Source organism: Antechinus flavipes, chromosome 5, assembly GCF_016432865.1.
Source record: "Antechinus flavipes isolate AdamAnt ecotype Samford, QLD, Australia chromosome 5, AdamAnt_v2, whole genome shotgun sequence".
NCBI lineage: Eukaryota > Metazoa > Chordata > Mammalia > Dasyuromorphia > Dasyuridae > Antechinus > Antechinus flavipes.
Genome location: NC_067402.1, coordinates 78,214,174 through 78,231,899, shown reverse-complemented (window position 1 = coordinate 78,231,899; position 17,726 = coordinate 78,214,174). Strand labels below are relative to the sequence as shown.

Genomic DNA, 17,726 nt, shown 5'->3' with positions numbered 1-17,726 from the left:
CAGCAAATTGTGACATGTCAAGAACCTTAGGTCTATAGGCTGGAACCCACCCACATGATAAGTAAAACATTTCTAATAGGAAGTACACTAGCAAGAAAGGGAAAGGGGAAAAGAGAGAAAAGGAGATTGTATGAAATTGGTGAGGATCAATTCTATTTTTCCCCTCCTTCCAGCACTGCCCGTAAAAAATGGTAGAACTCTCTAATGAAGAACATTCCCCAGTGGCGGAACTCCAGTAGCATTTTAGAAAGCAGTACCTAAGCATATTGAAGGAACTAGTTTTGAGAGTATTCTCACTGAGAGGAAAGTAGAAAGCCTGTACTGTACTTTCAGCTCCTTAAAAACATTTTTTTAATACCAAGCCTCAATGCCAGCCCATGATTCACACGTTCATTTGCTGCGGCTCTAGGCATCCGGGCATGGCTGAGTGAACGCAAAGCATCCTGGATGTCATTTTTGGCATGGCTGATGTTTCTAAAGCCTCCCAGCAAGCCATACATCATGAAATATTGATACGGTTCCACTAGGCTGCGATACCTGACATTTGATTTATAGCTTAAGGTGTTCGTTTTTAATTCTAAACAGTCAATGAGGGATCAAAAGAAATGTCATATTTGCAGTGCTCAGAGCTCGGAGTGGTGCCTCCAGAGTTGGGAAGGGAGTTACCAAAGGTTGCTTTCTTCCAATTGGCTCTTCCTGGACCTGCCATTGGCTGAGCTCTACCAAGCTTAGTGATTAGTCATCATATTGAGATTTCCCTTCTCCCTACCCCCAACATCTCAAATATTTATCCTGTTAAATATCAACCTCCAGAATATTGCCTTCGTTTAAGCTTTTCACGTTCCAATGATTTTTTATTATTTCCATCGACCAAAATAAATGAAGAAAATGTTTCAGACTACACTTGGAAGCATGTAAAAATCAATAACTGGATTTAAAAAGATTTAAAATGTCTTGAATACATTCATTTCCAAACATTTCCCTCTGATTTTAAAATAGCTTTTCTTGGAGCATAACACATTATTTTTTGAAAAGTCAAATATGGAGCATTAAGGGTATAATTGCCATTTTAATTATAACTCAATCATCTTAACTCCTTTGCTTTTATATGAAGATTTGGGATACTGACAAATGTTCAGAAGTAATTAATGCAAAAGTGTCTTTTTGTTGTTGTGGTTATTGAATGCAATCTTTGTAACATTTAATTTTTTTGCCTTGCTCAAGCAGGAAAGCAGGAAAGTAGATCATTTTATCTTTATTTTCCACCCTTATTCTGATTTCCAAATATTTTTGAACATCCTAACTGCTAAATGTGCTTTTTTTTTCTTTTTATAAAATCCTAATTACTCCTTTCACTGATTTTACTTTTGCTTTTGAATCTCATTTTTTAGGGACGGAAAGTGCAACTAAGTATAGGGTATTCAGGACTGGCAGAAGTTTTATTTTCATACTAACTATATCAGCGTTAAAATAATGCGTCTGAAAATGAAATGGTTGATTTATATAAAATGTTAGAAATGGCTTAGAAATGCTTCTCTTTACATTCACTTTTTTAGTCCAATTCAATCAAAATGCTATCTGGCTAAAGTACAATTGAATTTCTATTGAACCTAAAGGGCCTACGAAAAGAAATATTAAAATAATAGATTTTCAGTCTTTTTGTTCCAAAGGGATGATGGGCTAAAAATGCACTGACTTTTGCTCCTGATCTACAAAATTGAAGGTATGTGTGCATATGCTGGAGCGAGCATGCCTGGCCTCATGAGTATGGGTATGTGTTTTTGTTTTCATGTGCCAACTGCAGCATGGCTATTTTTCTCCCAGTTAAACCTCCAATTTAAGATTTGGTCCATTTCCTCTTGTGCCTTCATTCTGAAGACTGGAAGGGAAATCATTTTTATAGGCACTACTGTGGTAAAATAAAATGCTTCCACTTTTAGAAAAAGCCATAGAAAAGGTTTCTCTCCGCCCCCTTTATTTGCTGACTTCTCTAAAGCTGCTCTTTATTTTCCACTGTAGGTCAGATAATTTCCCCCAGAATGGTATTATAGGTAAAGCCTGACAACACATTTATTAATCTCCAAAATGATCTCTGTCTGTCTGTCTTTCTCTTTCCCTCTCTCCTCCCTTTCTCCCTTTCTCTCTCTCTTTCTCTTTTTCCCTCCTGCCCCTCTTCCTTTCCCTCCTCCCCATCTCTCTGTCTCTCTCTATGTTTCTCTCTCTCTCTCTCTCTCTCTCTCTCCTCTCTCTCTCTCTCTTCTCTCTCTCTCTCTCTCTCTCTCCCTTCCTCCCTCCCTCCCTCCCTCCCTCTGTCTCTCTGTGTGTGTCTCTCTCTCCCTCTCTCTCTGTCTCTGTGTGTGTGTCTTTCTCCCTCTTTCTCTGTCTCTCTCTGTGTGTGTCTCTCTCCCCCTCTTTCTCTGTCTCTGTCTCTCTGTAGCAGTATTATAAAGGGATACAATTCTACTAGGGTTTTAAGATTTTGCCATATTTTATTAGGGAAAACAAAATGTACAAGAAAACCAAAAAAAAGTTTTTGATATTAATAGTGTTTTATGTCAATAAAAATACTAATTATAAGAGGTATAATCAGCTTTTGATTATAGATGGCAAGTCCTAATGTGTAATTTTTATTAGATGGACCTCATGTAGAATTTTGTTTTGCATCATGTAATATTTGTTTTCTGTGTATATGTCCCTTATGAGGGCAGAGTTATACCTTATCTAAACTTATGTAACTTGTACAACATAGACAGTCAATAATATCTAATGAATGAATTAACTATCATTTCTTTATTTTTATTTCCCTTTGTAGCCTTTAGCCAATCACATGGCGAAAAACATCTGGTAAAGGGGCAGGAAAACCTGTATTCAAGTCCCAGTCACCTATAGAGCAAACTACTACTGAGTCTACCTCACTGAACTTCTTTTCTAATTTATAAAATAGGGAAAATGATGCTTTTATTAACTAACTCAGAGGATGGTTATTAAACAAGGTAATGATTGTGATGTCTCTTTACAAACTCTTAAGTGCTATATGAATATATTGCTACTGTTGTTGTTTATCAGTTAATGATCTAAATTGGAATAGCAATAGGATATTTGACTGTGCTGCTTTAAGAAATTGCACATTTCCTGCACCTACCCCAAATTTCTTTACCATTCTACTCAAATCATCAGATCATTTTTTTGTGACCTAAATCATGGCATAAAGGACTCTTTTATTAAAAGTTATAATCACAAACAAAGAAAACACATGTGGATAGCCTAAGGTGATTGTAGTGTGCTATCCAAGGTAAGGAATTGCAAATCAAACAAACCAACCCAAAAAGCCAATACAAAATCAAAAATATATTGAAGGTGGTATGAGTAATTAAAAAGGGAAGTGGATCAGTCAGTCATATAACAAGAATGAGAGGCAAACAATTCACAGTTGTTGGTACTTTTCATTCTCTATATATGATTAGCACTACTCTGACTCCTTTTACTGTCTTTCCTCCCTCCTCCATTCAATTCTGAACTTTTCTAGAGATTCACAGTTATTACATCCTCTTTACAGAGTAGTACTGGCTATTAGGTATACCACTATAATCCCTTCTTTCCTTAAATGGGTTTGGTTGAATAAGTCCCCTATATATGTTAGTTTCTTTCAGAATGTAAGTTCCTAAGAACCAGAAATGGTCTTTTTAATATTTTCACTTCCAGTGCTTAAGAAAATTCACATAGTAGATGATAAATAATTTTCACTTAGCTAATTAGTTCACATCCCTTGATTATTTGTTCTCTGGTGGAATGAATGTACACTTGAGGCCAAGGACCATTTTATATTTGTCTTTGTGTCTAGCAGCTATCATGATGCTTGATACTTGATAGATGTTTTGTGATTAATTGACTAATTTTCATACTTCTTAGTTGTCCTTGTTATGTGTGATCACACCTTCCTGATAATCCTCCTAGTTCATGCCTTGCATAAGGAGGAAATATAGATCTATATAGGATTGAGCCTGGAGTCAAATCCTTAAAGTGACCCAAACACCAGATGAAAGACTCATCAAGGTTTAAGTTGTTGGCGTCCCTGAGTGACTGCCTAAGCTGGACTGGATCAGAGAGGGACTCAACAGAATAAAATTTATTGCTAGATTTGATGAGGTCTGTGCATTCTTAAGACTATTTCCTTATCTGCTGTTGTTCAGAAATCATTGGAATCATGGCATTTTAATTCATTGATTTTAAATCAACTCTATAAAATCTACTTATTTATTAACTTTTATATTGATAAATAAACTAATAAGCAGAGATTAATAGAAATATCTATTAGCAGCAAACCTGGGCTGCTATTTCAATCTGAAATGTCTATTCCCTAGCTCGGGATGATCCTTTTCCATATGGAACCTTCCTTCCCACTTGTTAATAATGAATGTCACAGGAGCCACCTGGCATTTTCCTACTTTCCTTCTCACTCAATACATATAAAATGAATAGATCAGATTATATTCAGGAACAAAAAAGCTAGGTACCTGACTCATTAAGCAGATCTCAGCCCATACAGGTAAACCAATGCATAAAAGCAAAATGGTGCTGCTTTAACTCAGCATTCTCTTGCCACCACTGGTCTCCAGCATGGCCTGTTACAGCCTCAAATAATTGCCCTCAGAGAATGAAGAATTAATTCTAGAGTAAGGATGCTTGATCTCCAGCCTCCTGCTTCTATAGATCATATCCAATTCTTAGGCTCCGCAGGCAGGGGGAAGGTTATTATAGCTGTAGAGGGAAGTACTATGGTTTGGATCATCTGTATTAGTTTGCAAACATTAGTTAGGTGGCCTGGCCAGCAAATGCAAGTGACCTTTTTTCAGAAACATGAAAATCTGAACTCCAGGATAATCAAATATGACCTATTCATATTGCTCAGTACATCACCTGTATTTCCCTTTGTAATCACACGAGATTGATGCATAGAGAGGCCTTCTTTTGAAGGCCTAATACATTTCTTATACATTAACTCTTTTGTAGTCATTTCCATGAATCACATTCACAAGGCAGCATAGTTTAGTGTTAGGAGTAGGAAGGCTTGGGGCTTTGTCTCAAACTTTCTATTCTGGTCAAGACATTGAATATTTCTGCCCCAATTTCATTTCATTCATATTATAGCTTTTTATTGACAAAACATATGCATGGGTAATTTTTCAACATTGAGTCTTGCAAAAATGTCTGTTCCAACTTTTCCCCTCCTTCCCTCCACCCCCTCACCTAAATGGCAGGTAATCCCATACATGTTAAATATGTTAAAGTATATGTTAAATACAATATACCGTGTTTCCCCGATAAAAAGACCTATCCCTAAAATAAGCCCTCCCCTTACTGTGTAAAATTCCTCTAAAATAAGCCCACCCCCGAAAATAAGCCCTATTGAGATTGCTACTGTAATGAAGGTGATCCTCTGTGCTACACGCTACATTACAGTACCCTCAAGGACCATTTGCGCATGGAAGTCAATGCCTACATTGAAAATAGAATGGAAAGAAATCAGCATGGAAACTTTGTGAAGCCCTGTCTGCAAGAAGTCGTGACTTGGGTGAAGAAGTCATGGGATAAAATTACTGACAGCTGTGTCGCCAAGGCACTACGAGCAGGTTACCTGGACAAGACATGTTCATCTAAAGAGAGCTATATTGCTGGACATGACAGATTGGGTCCACTTCTTCTGAAGGAAATAGAGGCGCAAGACATCCAGGACGGAATTCAGAGTATGGACACTTATGACGATGTTGTTGAAGAAGATGACATGATCATTATTGAATAAAGGTACTTTTTTTTTGTTCATATTTACCTGTTTATTAAAATTGCTGTCAATGTTCATTAAAATAAGCCCTCCCCTGAAAATAAGCCCTCTGGAGTTTTTCTGTCCAAAAAAATAATAAGACAGTGTCTTATTATCGGGGAAACATGGTATGTACACATATTTATACAGTTATCTTTCTGCACAAGAAAAATTGGATTTAGAAAGAAGGTAAAAATAACCTGAGAACAAAAACAAAAAGGCAAGCAAATTATAACAGAAAAAGTGGAAATGCTATGTTGTGGTCCACATCTACCCCGATCTCATAAGGGAAAAGGAATAGATGAAATGACCTCCACAGTCTCTTTCAGTTCTAAATTAATATTTCTTTTTACCTGTAAAAGAGATAATATACCTCTTAAATGACCTAATGAGCCAAATACAGATGAGTTAGTGAACCATCCAAGTAATATTACTAAGGTTCTATATGGTTGTATAAACCCAGAACCAAAACAAGTATAAAAATGACAACTTCAGCAAGTGGTTATTTTGTTTTTTGTAGGTAGAAATAATTGGGGGTAACTGAACATGATAGACTTTGTCTTTTTTTTAAATGAATTTCTGCCCAAATGGCATTTTTGTGTAGACAGTCTGAAAGATGAATTAGGGGTCAGCAGAATCTTGTGACCACAGATCGAAAAACCCTTTATTGACAGAACTTTAGGGTGGGAAGGGACTTTAGAGAAAATCTAAACATTAGTTTAATGTTTTCATCCTACTGTAGAAGAAACTGAAGGTCAAAGAAGGCTTGACCAAGATCACACAACAGGGATGGGACAGGCAATGTAGTGAAAAAAAATCAGTCATGCTACTTGTGGGGCATATAGTTAGTAAAGAATAGTTGAGCCAGGAAATCAAGCAATTGGGGAAGTAAAGAAATTTAGTTCTTCAGATCTGGACCAAAATATAGCATTCTAAAATACGATTTTTGAATTAGCAAAGAGGTTCTTGCTTTAACAGTTTACAATATGAACTTGCTATTTCAGGATTCAGAGTGAACATTTAAAATACATAGAACTAAAATTTGGACTACCTTCCTGTCCCCCATACCAACCAGGTGGTTATCTAACTTGAAGTTCAGAATCTTTGTAGAAATCCTTATATTTACTGACTTTTTTGCTTACATATTATATTTAAAGTTGACAAGTATTTTCCTCATAATGGCTCTATGAGATAGGTTTTGAAAATATTATCACCCCCATTTTAAAGATGAAGAAACTGAGCATCAGAGAAGGTAAGGGCCTTGCCAAGATCACACAGTGTCACAGGTAATTTGGATATAAATCTCTCCTGCTTCTAATCCATTAAATCATGCTTCGATTAGTTATGCATCTTATATGCTGTTGTCTCCCCCATCACAATGTGAACTGTTAGGCAGTAGGGAGTGTTTAAGGATCTACTTACATTTATCCTTCTCCCAGTGCCTTTTACACATAGCAAGTCTTTAACATGTGCTTTGTTCATTCACTCATTTGTCACTTTATATTTCAGTAGCACATAGGATTCAGGATTGGAAGGGATTATAGAGAACACTTACTCCACTTTGTGGATGAAGAAGCTGATGTCTTTGGGGAAGGAACAGCAATATGGTTGGAGTCATACTTTGTACTGTACTGTACTTTCTTGTGTGTATGTACTCTCCTCTGAACTATATTATGTGTTACTTTAATACCGTGTTCAGTTCTTGTCCTTAGGAAATAACACAATGCCCTAGACATGGTAGGAAGTCAATTGTATTTATTGATAATGATAATATTACAGGTCCATATAAATGTTTTAAGGTATATAAAAAAATCTTCTTTACAACAACCCTAAGAGATAAATAATTGGGATAAAATGACTTGCTCATAGAAAGTACCAGAGCTGAGCCTTGCTCTTTTCAGTGTTCTTTTACCTTCACTCTCTTGGTGGTGATAATGGCCATAGAGAAGTTGATAGGGATGGGGATAGAGGAAGAAGCTGTACTTTAATATTTAGGCTTCCTGGGGGACAAGATCTGATCTTAGTAACAGAGCATCAGGGAAAGAGGGAACTTATGGCATCTCCTCAAGAAGGTGGGAGAAACCAGATGAGTTAGTGAACCATCCAAGTAATATTACTAAGGTTGGGATGCCAATCAAGATCGTCCCTCAGTTCAATTATACTAATTAGTTAACTGCTATTTCCCTTCTCTTTTGCGGGATCTCTGTGGACCTGTTCCCAAATGTTAATTAGGCTAGTTTAGGGACTGATAAGATCAAATTTCCAAGTATGCAAAGTTTACTGTCTATAACCCCTACCTTTCTGCTCCTATTTCTATCTTCTGCTAACTCAGAGTCTTTCTTTCTCACAAAGTTCTCAGTATCATCTGTTTTTTCCTCTGTCCTCATGGACAGAATGTTGGTCTTGGTATTGGAAAGACCTGGATTTAAATCTTACTTCTGACATGTACTGTGAAACTGTGAACAGATCACTTAACTTCTAAGCCTTTTTTTCTCATCTGTGCAATGGGGATGATCATACCTGCAGCACTTATCTCACCTACTTGTTATAAGACTCAAATGAAATAATACAGAGTATACTCAAAGTTTTAGTGCAAAATATATAAAGAGCTTTGGAAATGTTAAAGCATTATATAAATTTCAGTTATTATTATTAAGTAATTTGGTGAACTACTCCATATTGAGGAAGAATCATGAAGGGCATAATGCTTAGCTTAAAGGAATAAATGATTGGTAAGAGTTGTAAGCAGCAGTAGCCCCAGTGGAGGAGGCACTTTTGGGCAGAGAAGGAGAGGAGGAAAGATAAGGGGGTCTTCCTATTCAGATTGCATCATATAGGTCTCTACCAATTCTACCTAACTGCTGATGCTGGCTTCTGAGTCCTCAGGCTTTGAGATTTCCCCTTATCAATAATAAAAGAAAGTTATGTACACTCAGTCTGAGAAAAATGACCAGGGAGTAGCAGATAATTCTTATGTAGTAATAGTTCCAATTTAACAACTGTCTACAAAAAGGGAGTTTTTCACAATGAATTATTTAGTCACTCTGCTATCGAGGGTATAACTGTCATTCAGCAAGGGAACATCCATGATGCGATATGCTGTCAGTCCTTTGCACCCTCTAAATTAATTTTTTTTCTGCAAGAGAAGATAATATGGCAGGATACAAAGTAAAAGACAGATGGTAAAAACAATTTCTTGGGAGAGGGAAAAAAATAAGAACATGGGAGGATGGCAGGAAAATATGACAAAGTATCCCATTCCTTTCTGTTAAGCACCCTAATAAAACATGTTTGAAGGGAAACACGGCTTATAAAAGTCTCAGAGAGTTCTCTGATATGCACCCATTGGGGGAGATTGCTTGTCTTGGATGAACTATAGTGACCAATGACTTCTAAACATTATGGCAACATAGAATGGCCAGATTTATTGAGAGCTGTAATTAGGACTTATTGTATCTGGAGCAAATTCAGTCATAGAGGAAGAAGAGTCCCTGTATAGACAACCTAACTTGGATTTCCAATTCTAAAACCCTTGGAATGGATGAATAGAGATAATGGAATAATGGAAAAAGAGGGGACAGGGAATAAAATAGAGTGGGCCAGGAGTATTATTACAGTGATGTGTCAATGAGGGTGGGGGTGATGTAAGATACAGAGCTTACAAGTCTCAGGACTGCTATAGGAAGTGAATCACTCCCTAACCCTAACCCAACACCAGTTCTGCCCTAGTTATGGTTCTGGAATCATTCCTTAAAAATTAGCATATTTTGCTGTTAACTAACACTGTAATCCTCAAAATTTGACTCATATCTCTAAGACAACAGTTCTGATTTTGTCTTCATCTGTATAACATATAACTCCTGTTTAAAAAAAATGAATTATTTGTATCTCAAATTGTCTTTGTTTACAAGTCTTCGAATGTGATTTCACAGCTAGGTGGTTCAATGGATAGAGAGACTGGACTTAGAGTGAAAAATGTTACTCTGGCTAAATCACTTAGCCATTTTCTGCCTAAACATCTTTATCCATAAAATATATGTGTGTGGTGGGAAGGAGGGCAGAGGGAATGGACTAAATGGTCTTAATGGTCCCAGCTCTAAATCTATGATTCTGTGATTATTTTCACACAGAACTTTTCCCTGTGGATTTTCTCCCATTCTCTTTACAAAGGGGTATCAGATCTTCTTATGCTGAGTATTGATTTTTCTGTTGATGATACAGTTTCATGGCAATAGAACTTGGATATTGTTTAAAATTGGAGTACCCATTTTTCTAGGTCGTTTATTTGCACTCATCTCTCATGAAAGTCTCTTTTTCTCAATGATGTCATTCTATCTCCTTTTAGAGGCTCTTTTACAAAAACTACACACAAACTGATTCAGTTAATATTGGAACATCTCATTCTCAGTAAAGAACACTCTGTGGCTAGTCATTCTGAGAACAACAATGTTCTTTTAACATTATGACTCATTATTGGGGGCAGCTGTGGTATGGTAGAAAGTATATTTGGTTGAAAGTTGGCAGTCCTGATTCTAATTCTTGGTTCTGGCAGGGTCTTCCTGTGTTTAATTCATTTCAGTTGTCTGACTCAGGCACCTGTTTATTGTATTAATAATACCTATCCTACCTATCCTCTAGGGTTATTGTGAGGCCCAAATATAAAAATGTATATGAAGAGTTTTGTAAGTGCTCTTTAAATGCTAGACATTATTGATATATGGTTTTTGCCATTGCCATCAATTTTGCTATTATTATTTAAATATATAAGAAGAGAAAAATATTCTGATTTGGGAGAAATGATATCTCTAAATTGTGACCCTGATTAAAATCAGAAAAACAAAACATTGAATTCCCCATATGATAGGGGGAATAAAAAGATGTTCCCTGTACTTATTTCTCACCATACCTATCTATCAATGATTTGAAACAGAAGGTGATAAGGAAGGGTGAGGTTAGAGAAAACCTGTTATCTCTACCACCAGCCTTGCCTGTACAAAATGTTAGAACTTTCCCACTGAAGAATTTTTTCCAGTGACAGAACTCCAGTGTACTTTGGACCCACTCAAATGTTGAAACTGAAGTCTCCAAGTGGGGCTATAAACCTTTTTGTTCTATTTTCCTTTCTTTCCTGGAAATACCATGAAATATCTGAAGCACAGCTCCCAGGTCACAAAGTCTAGCCATGGACCTCATTATTTCTAAGCCATTCAATTCCAGGAAATTGAGGCAGCTTCAGTTTTCCTCCCTTATGACCTGGAGTAGCTGTAGCAAGAGGTTGATAATTAAGAGCTTAACAGCTCTACTTCACTATTACTTAGTCTTGTTTCCCAATTCATGATGTGCAGACTATGATAGGTGGCTCTCTATACTGTCCTGTATTGGAAATTCTTCTGACTCGTGTACATACCCATTCCCATGTAGAGGGACCACCGGGAATTCAGCTGGTGTGAAAAATCATTATCACAGGCAAACTGGCGTATATAGTAATAACTCATTCTTCCAGTGGCCATTGAGAGCTTGTATTCTTTTCTCCTTTTAGTGAGTTGTAAAGATGTATTCTTTTGTAGAATATCATATGTGAAAGCCTGTCAGTTCCTTTTCTCATACCTTTAACAAGAATACCTTCAGCATATATCTAGGTTATTACTATAACCTTGTTTTAGAAAGGAGAAAGCAGGCATATAAGTCTGTAGTTATTGTTTTGTTTTGGATAACCTTTTTAAAAGATAATTCAGCCTATGATTCTTTGCCACATATTACCAGCTTTCTCCTCATGGAATCTCAATTATCTAGCTAAAAATTAATTGGAAATTAAAAGACTCACTCCTAAACAATTGGTGAGTCAAAGAACAAATTGTGATGAATTTTTTTGATTGATTCGTAGACTTCTAGCTTTAGAAACTCTGGAGAGTTCATAGAATCAATGGACCTCAGAGCTAGAACAGGAGGTAATCTCAAAGGCCATTTAGTCCCACCCTCTAATTTCACAGATGAGAAAACTGAGACCCAGAGGTAAGTGATTTGGCTCAATCACATAGCTAAAACATGTCATATCCACAAAATAAAGGAAATACCAAAGGGTAAATTGGTTGGGAATGGTGGAACAGTAGTCAGGAGACAGAGATTCTGTCCTAATTCTGCAACTCACTGATGACAGACCCATTTATTGCACCATGCTTTGTGTAAGAAATTGATACCAATGGTATGAAACTATCATCAATAGGCTAAAAACTCTGAGCTGGTTTTCTAACAGAAAAATAAAGTATTAACCATACTTTAATTTGGTTACCACTGGCACTTTTTTTTTTTTTTTGGTTTGTTTTTTGTCGAGGCTGGGGAGGGTTAGTGCTCCATGTGAAAAATTAAACAGTGAGCTGGAACATAGTAGCAATGTTAGAACTAAGAAGTAGGTGAGGTAGACAGCATTTACAGACTTGCAGATCTTTTTCTATCTTTTGTCTATTCATTGTCTTCCTTTCATTTTCATCTTTAAATATCCTTGGGAGGATCTAAGTTTTACTCTAAAATAACAATGCAGTATGAGATCATCTTTTGACAATCACTTTTTCTGTGCCTGCTCCCAAATGAAATGAACACTGTGAAAGTGTTGCTAAATAGATATTTGATTCAATTCAATAAATTCTTATTGTGGATGTAATCCACAGTAAATGCTTACTGTGGATGCTGAGTGCTTTGCTAGACTGAGGGAGATAGGAAGTTTAGATAAGATAGGATGAGAACACAGCATGTGAGGAGGTACAAGGAAGAACATTTTTCGTACTTTTTACAAATGCATATAATTTTAATGCCACAAAAGCTCATGCTCTGTGGTATGTAGCTCTTTGTTTTGTGATAAATCATATCACATGTTAAAAAGAATGTATGGTTTATTGGGATGTGATTTTTCAAATCTAGTTTAGGGTCCATAAAGACTTATTATGAACCCTAGAATCTAATAAACTCAGCTAACAAACCACAGATAGGAATAATTAAGGAGGCATTAGACATGATCATGAAAGATACAAATATATAACCTAACTTGGGGAGGAGGATATTACATGAGTTAACCTCCTTCCTGACACTGTAGGGCAAGATACTGAACTAGACAGACCATTGGTCTCATTCAAGATGACATTTTTAATTTTTTCACATAGTTTGAATACTAAGCAGTAGTGCTGGGGTCATTGAGCCTGATGATTAAAATCTGATGAATCCACTAGAGAGGAAAGGAGAAGGTGGATGTGGGTGGAAATGGTGTCAAATGAAGAAACACATTTCAATACAGTAAAAGGTGTGTTTTACAATTTTTATAATCTTTCATTTAAATGATTTTTTCTCTCTGGAGATCACATCATAGCATAAGAGTTCTAAGGATGGTACCGGAGTAGAATAGTGGACCAGGTTGGGGAGTGATCATGGGGGAAGGTGTCATTTTGGCAGGGCAGATCCTACCCCCGGCTGTTAACTCTGAAAGTCAAAAGCTAGAGTACTCTCAACTGTGTTCTTACATTGTGAAATCTTGTGTTCTATGGTGGTGTGTACAGAGTACAGAATCAACAATTTGATTAATTCAAGCTTTAATTGACTAATGACAATGGAAAAAAATAAACTTCTAAAAAACTCTGAAATGACCTATTATTACATGGAAAATTACTGAATATATACTCTCATGGACAGAAATATTACTATTTCTCCTTTTTTCATATTCAGTCATGGTCCCTTGCTTTTTCCATCTTCTTTATCCTCATTTCCCCCTTATTTCCCCTTTCTTCTCACTTTGAAAAACAACATGAAAATGGGATGTAATAAGAAAGTCAGCTCCCTTTGCCACAATCCCACTTTGTTGAGACTGTAGCTGAATTGTAAAGGTGACACAAAGTGGAGTCCTCTTAAGCCAGCAGATTCTACAGATGCAGTCACTCCTTAAAATGTCAGTATAGATCCTGTTACTATACTTCCCTTCCAAATTCTACAAGATAATAAAGGATTGGGCTCTTTACTCCTATTGAGCAAGGACCCATATCCCACAATACATTAAAGAAAGATGTTAGTTCAAAGAGACTGTGAAAGAGTATATGTGACTCATTCAATAGGCTAGTTGTGCAAAACATTGGGAGAAAAGTTTAGATAAGACATAGCTCCTGTCCTCATGAGGCTGACCATCTAGAAGCTGGTCAAGATGAATACCAATAAATATAGTATATATATTTACATGAGAGACAAGTTAGTTACAAAAAATGGTACCATGTGAGATTTGAGGGTAAAGATTAGAATCACCTTGCGGAAACAGCAATGACTTCCCAAAGCAGATGGCATTTAAGGTGGATTTCTGAGTTGGCTAGGAATTCAACAGGCAAAAACAGAGTTGAAGAACATTTCAGTTATAATCAACAATATATGTAAAGACATAAATCCATGCAATTAAGTTCTAGATTCAAAGAACAGAAAGTAAATAAATTTGGCTACAGTTTAGAATCAGTAGAAAGAATTGGAAAAGCATTGATAATACCATATTTTGGAAGGGTATATCAGACAAGGTTTGATTTTTACTTTGAAAAGAATGAAAACATGTATTGAACTGTTCTACATGCTGTAGATAGAAAGATTTTTGAAAAATAAGACAGTCCCTATCCTCAGGGAGTTTACATTCTAATAAGAAAAAAAAAAAACAATACTTTCAGAGAGAGGTGGCTAGATAAAGTATCGAGATGGTCCAGATGAGGAAATGTAGGCAGATGGTGATGTGATTTTGGCCGATGCCTGGATATTGTGAAACTTAAAAGTGGTCTGATGTCTACTGCCAGGTCAATAGATATGGTGAATTAACTGGGCTAGTTTGTACGTGCACAGCTAGGTGGTGTAGTAGATAGAGCACTGGACGTGAAGTAAGGGAGCCTTATTTTTTTTGAGTTTAAATATGGCCTCAGAAACTATGTGACCCTAGGAATATCACTTATCTTATTTGTCTCTGTTCCTCATTGATACCATGAGCTAGAGAAGGAAATGGCAAACTCTTCCAGTTTCTTTGCCAAGAAATAGGGTCATGTAGATTCTGATATTGAACGATAAAGTTTGTACATAGTAATCAACAATGGATGGGTCTTAAGAAGAAAGCACCAACGATGAATGGATTAACTTCCCTAGGGACTGGAACTTATATTCAGAAAGAATTTGGTGTGCAGGTCTAGTTCTTAGGTTAAATATGAAAGGTGCTTGTCCAGGAGTGGGGGCAGAGCAGGCCACTAGTTGCATGTAGATAGTGCATTATCCAAGTAGACTGGGATGGCCTGTGAAGACATATTGCCTTTACTCTGTTACTTTGGAGACAATTGTGGGTTTGCTCTTGAGGTGTGACAAGATCTGAAAAGGCAGAAATAGTTTCTCTTTTGCTTTTCAATGAAAACAACCCCCAGTTCTTCAACTGAATAGCCATCATTACCAGAAAAGTCTAAGGAACCATAGAAAACCTGTTAAGGGAACATGGCCATTTTAAAAGTAAGGGTGTGAATGTCAAGTTTTGGGTGACCCCAGGATATTTAGAATTTATCCTTTACATGAAAAAAACCTTGCAGTGAAGGATGTTTTCCAGAATCCTAAGTAATGTGATTAAAAAATTTTATAGACACAATTTCACCCAGAGAAAGCTTAAGAAAGGAGGGAAGCAGATTTACCAACAGTACACCAATAAGTTTAAATGAATACCTTGGCTGTACTGCAACACGGTTCATATATTGCTATTGCCTGTGAGCTATTACCCACTTTAAGTGAACAAGATAGAAAGGAACCAGCTGTTAGAGGTAAACTCGGCTTGATACACCCAGCAGTCTCCTTTATGTCTGTGCCCCTTCAGCCTCATTATATTTGTATTTTATTTTTTTTTGCTTGCATTCATTCTCTTGAGAGTACCCTATGGCTACTGTAGTTAAAATTTTTCAAGAGCATGAATGCAAGGAAAAAAAATACAATCCCCTGCTTGCTTTATGTCCCAAATTGATGGTGTAAAAATATCACAAAGAAAATGGACATCAACTATTCCAGCTATCTTTTATAATCACATTTTAAAATCTAAGAAGATAGGTAAGATAAAAAAAAAGTATTCTAATTTTAAATCAAGGTTGGAGGAAAAAAGTTTGATCCTTATTTGAATGTTTTTATTATTGTTTGGAAGTGCTTATGAAGAGATCACCCATATATACATAATATGTACATATATGTGAATACATGTATACATTTATTTGTGGATGGGCTGTAACTTCTCAGGAGAATGTGTACTACTTGAAGGCAGGGAATAGTTCATTTTTGTCTTTGTTTTTCCAGGGCCTTGTTACATATTATCTCCTTCTCCCCTTGTTTAAGAACCAATTTAGCTAAGTGCAAAGGCGCTATTCAATTTACATATTAGAGGGATGCCATTTTCTATCACAGGAATTCCCAAAGAGAGTTTCCTAAATTATAGAGCAATTGCAATATATTTTTGGGGAGGGAGTATTCATAACAATGAAATTAAAGATTCCTGATGAAGTGTGTGTGTGTGTGTGTGTGTGTGTGTGTGTGTGTGTATGCATGCAATATGATTATTAGGTATTGGAAGAAATGGACTGGTAATTCTATCCTTCTGATAATTCAACCATCTATCTTTCTATCAACCATCTTGTGTATACATGAATACAAAAAAGATAGCTAGAATTCTTGCTGTCTACTATCTTTGTGATATTTGTGCCTCCTAAATTTGAGACACAAAGCAGAAGATTTTGAGATTATGATTTTGCTTACATTTGTACACTTGGGCATATTTAATTCCTTTACCCATAGATTGGTAGCTAGATGGGACTATGGATATAGCATAGGATCTGGAGTGAGAAACACTTGAGTTACGATGTAGCCTTATTTACTCTGTGATCCTGTGTAAGTCACTTAACCATGTTTGCCTCAGTTCCTCATCTCCAAAAAGAGCTAGAGAAGGAAAAGGCAAACCACTCTAATATTTCTGTCAACAAAAGCCCAGATGATATCACAAAGAGTTGGATAGAGCTGAAAATAATAGAGCCGATGAATAATAACCACATTCTTTAATGGGTACATTTTTTGTTTATGGGACAGTTAGGTGGTGCAGTGGATAGATCACTAGATCTGGGGTCAGAAAGCTCTGAGTTCAAATATATTGATGTTGGGCAAGTTTTTCTTGTAGACCCATTTTCTTCATCTACAAAAAGAACTGGAGAAGGTAATGGCAAACTAATCTAGTATCTTTGTCAAGAAAATCCCAAATGGGAATATGAAGAGTTGGACATGACTGAAATGACTGAAAAGCAACAAACTTTTTTTCAGCATTTACACAATTAATAATATTCATTCAAAATCTGCTGAATTCCTGGAGTTGACATTTATATCAAGGCTTATAAGAGAATTCCTGGTGTGGAAACTCCCTCTACCATTTAAACTATTAGAAAGTTGTCTGGGAGACATGGATTTGTTAAATTTCCATATAGTTAATGTGTGTCAGAGGCAAGAATTAAACCCATTTCCCTCACACCAAGATAGGTTCTCTATATTCATTCTCAGCTGCCTTTTACCAATAAATTAAGGGTTATTTGCATCATTAAAATGATTTTAAATTAAATAATAATAGCTAATATTTATACGACATGGTAAAGTTTGTAAAGTGCATTACAAATATTTAATTTTTATACTCATTGTGTGGTAGGGACTATAATTATCACCATTTTGCACAAAAGAAAACTGAGGTAGACAACGATAAAGTAACTTGTTCACAAGTCACATAATTATAAAAGGTCACATAGCTGTTAAGTGTCTGAGGTCAGATTTCCTGACAGAGTCTAGTGCTTTATTCACTGCTCCACCTAGTTATATATATTTTGTATAATTATAATTTAAGTAATATATTATA

The 17,726-nt window shown here is 36.2% G+C and overlaps 1 protein-coding gene across 1 annotated transcript in view; it reads right to left on the bottom strand.

Annotated features, from left to right (window-relative positions):
• Positions 1–17,726, bottom strand: part of ADARB2 (adenosine deaminase RNA specific B2 (inactive)) — a 479,733-nt gene that overhangs the window by 134,387 nt on the left and 327,620 nt on the right. The window lies entirely within an intron of this gene.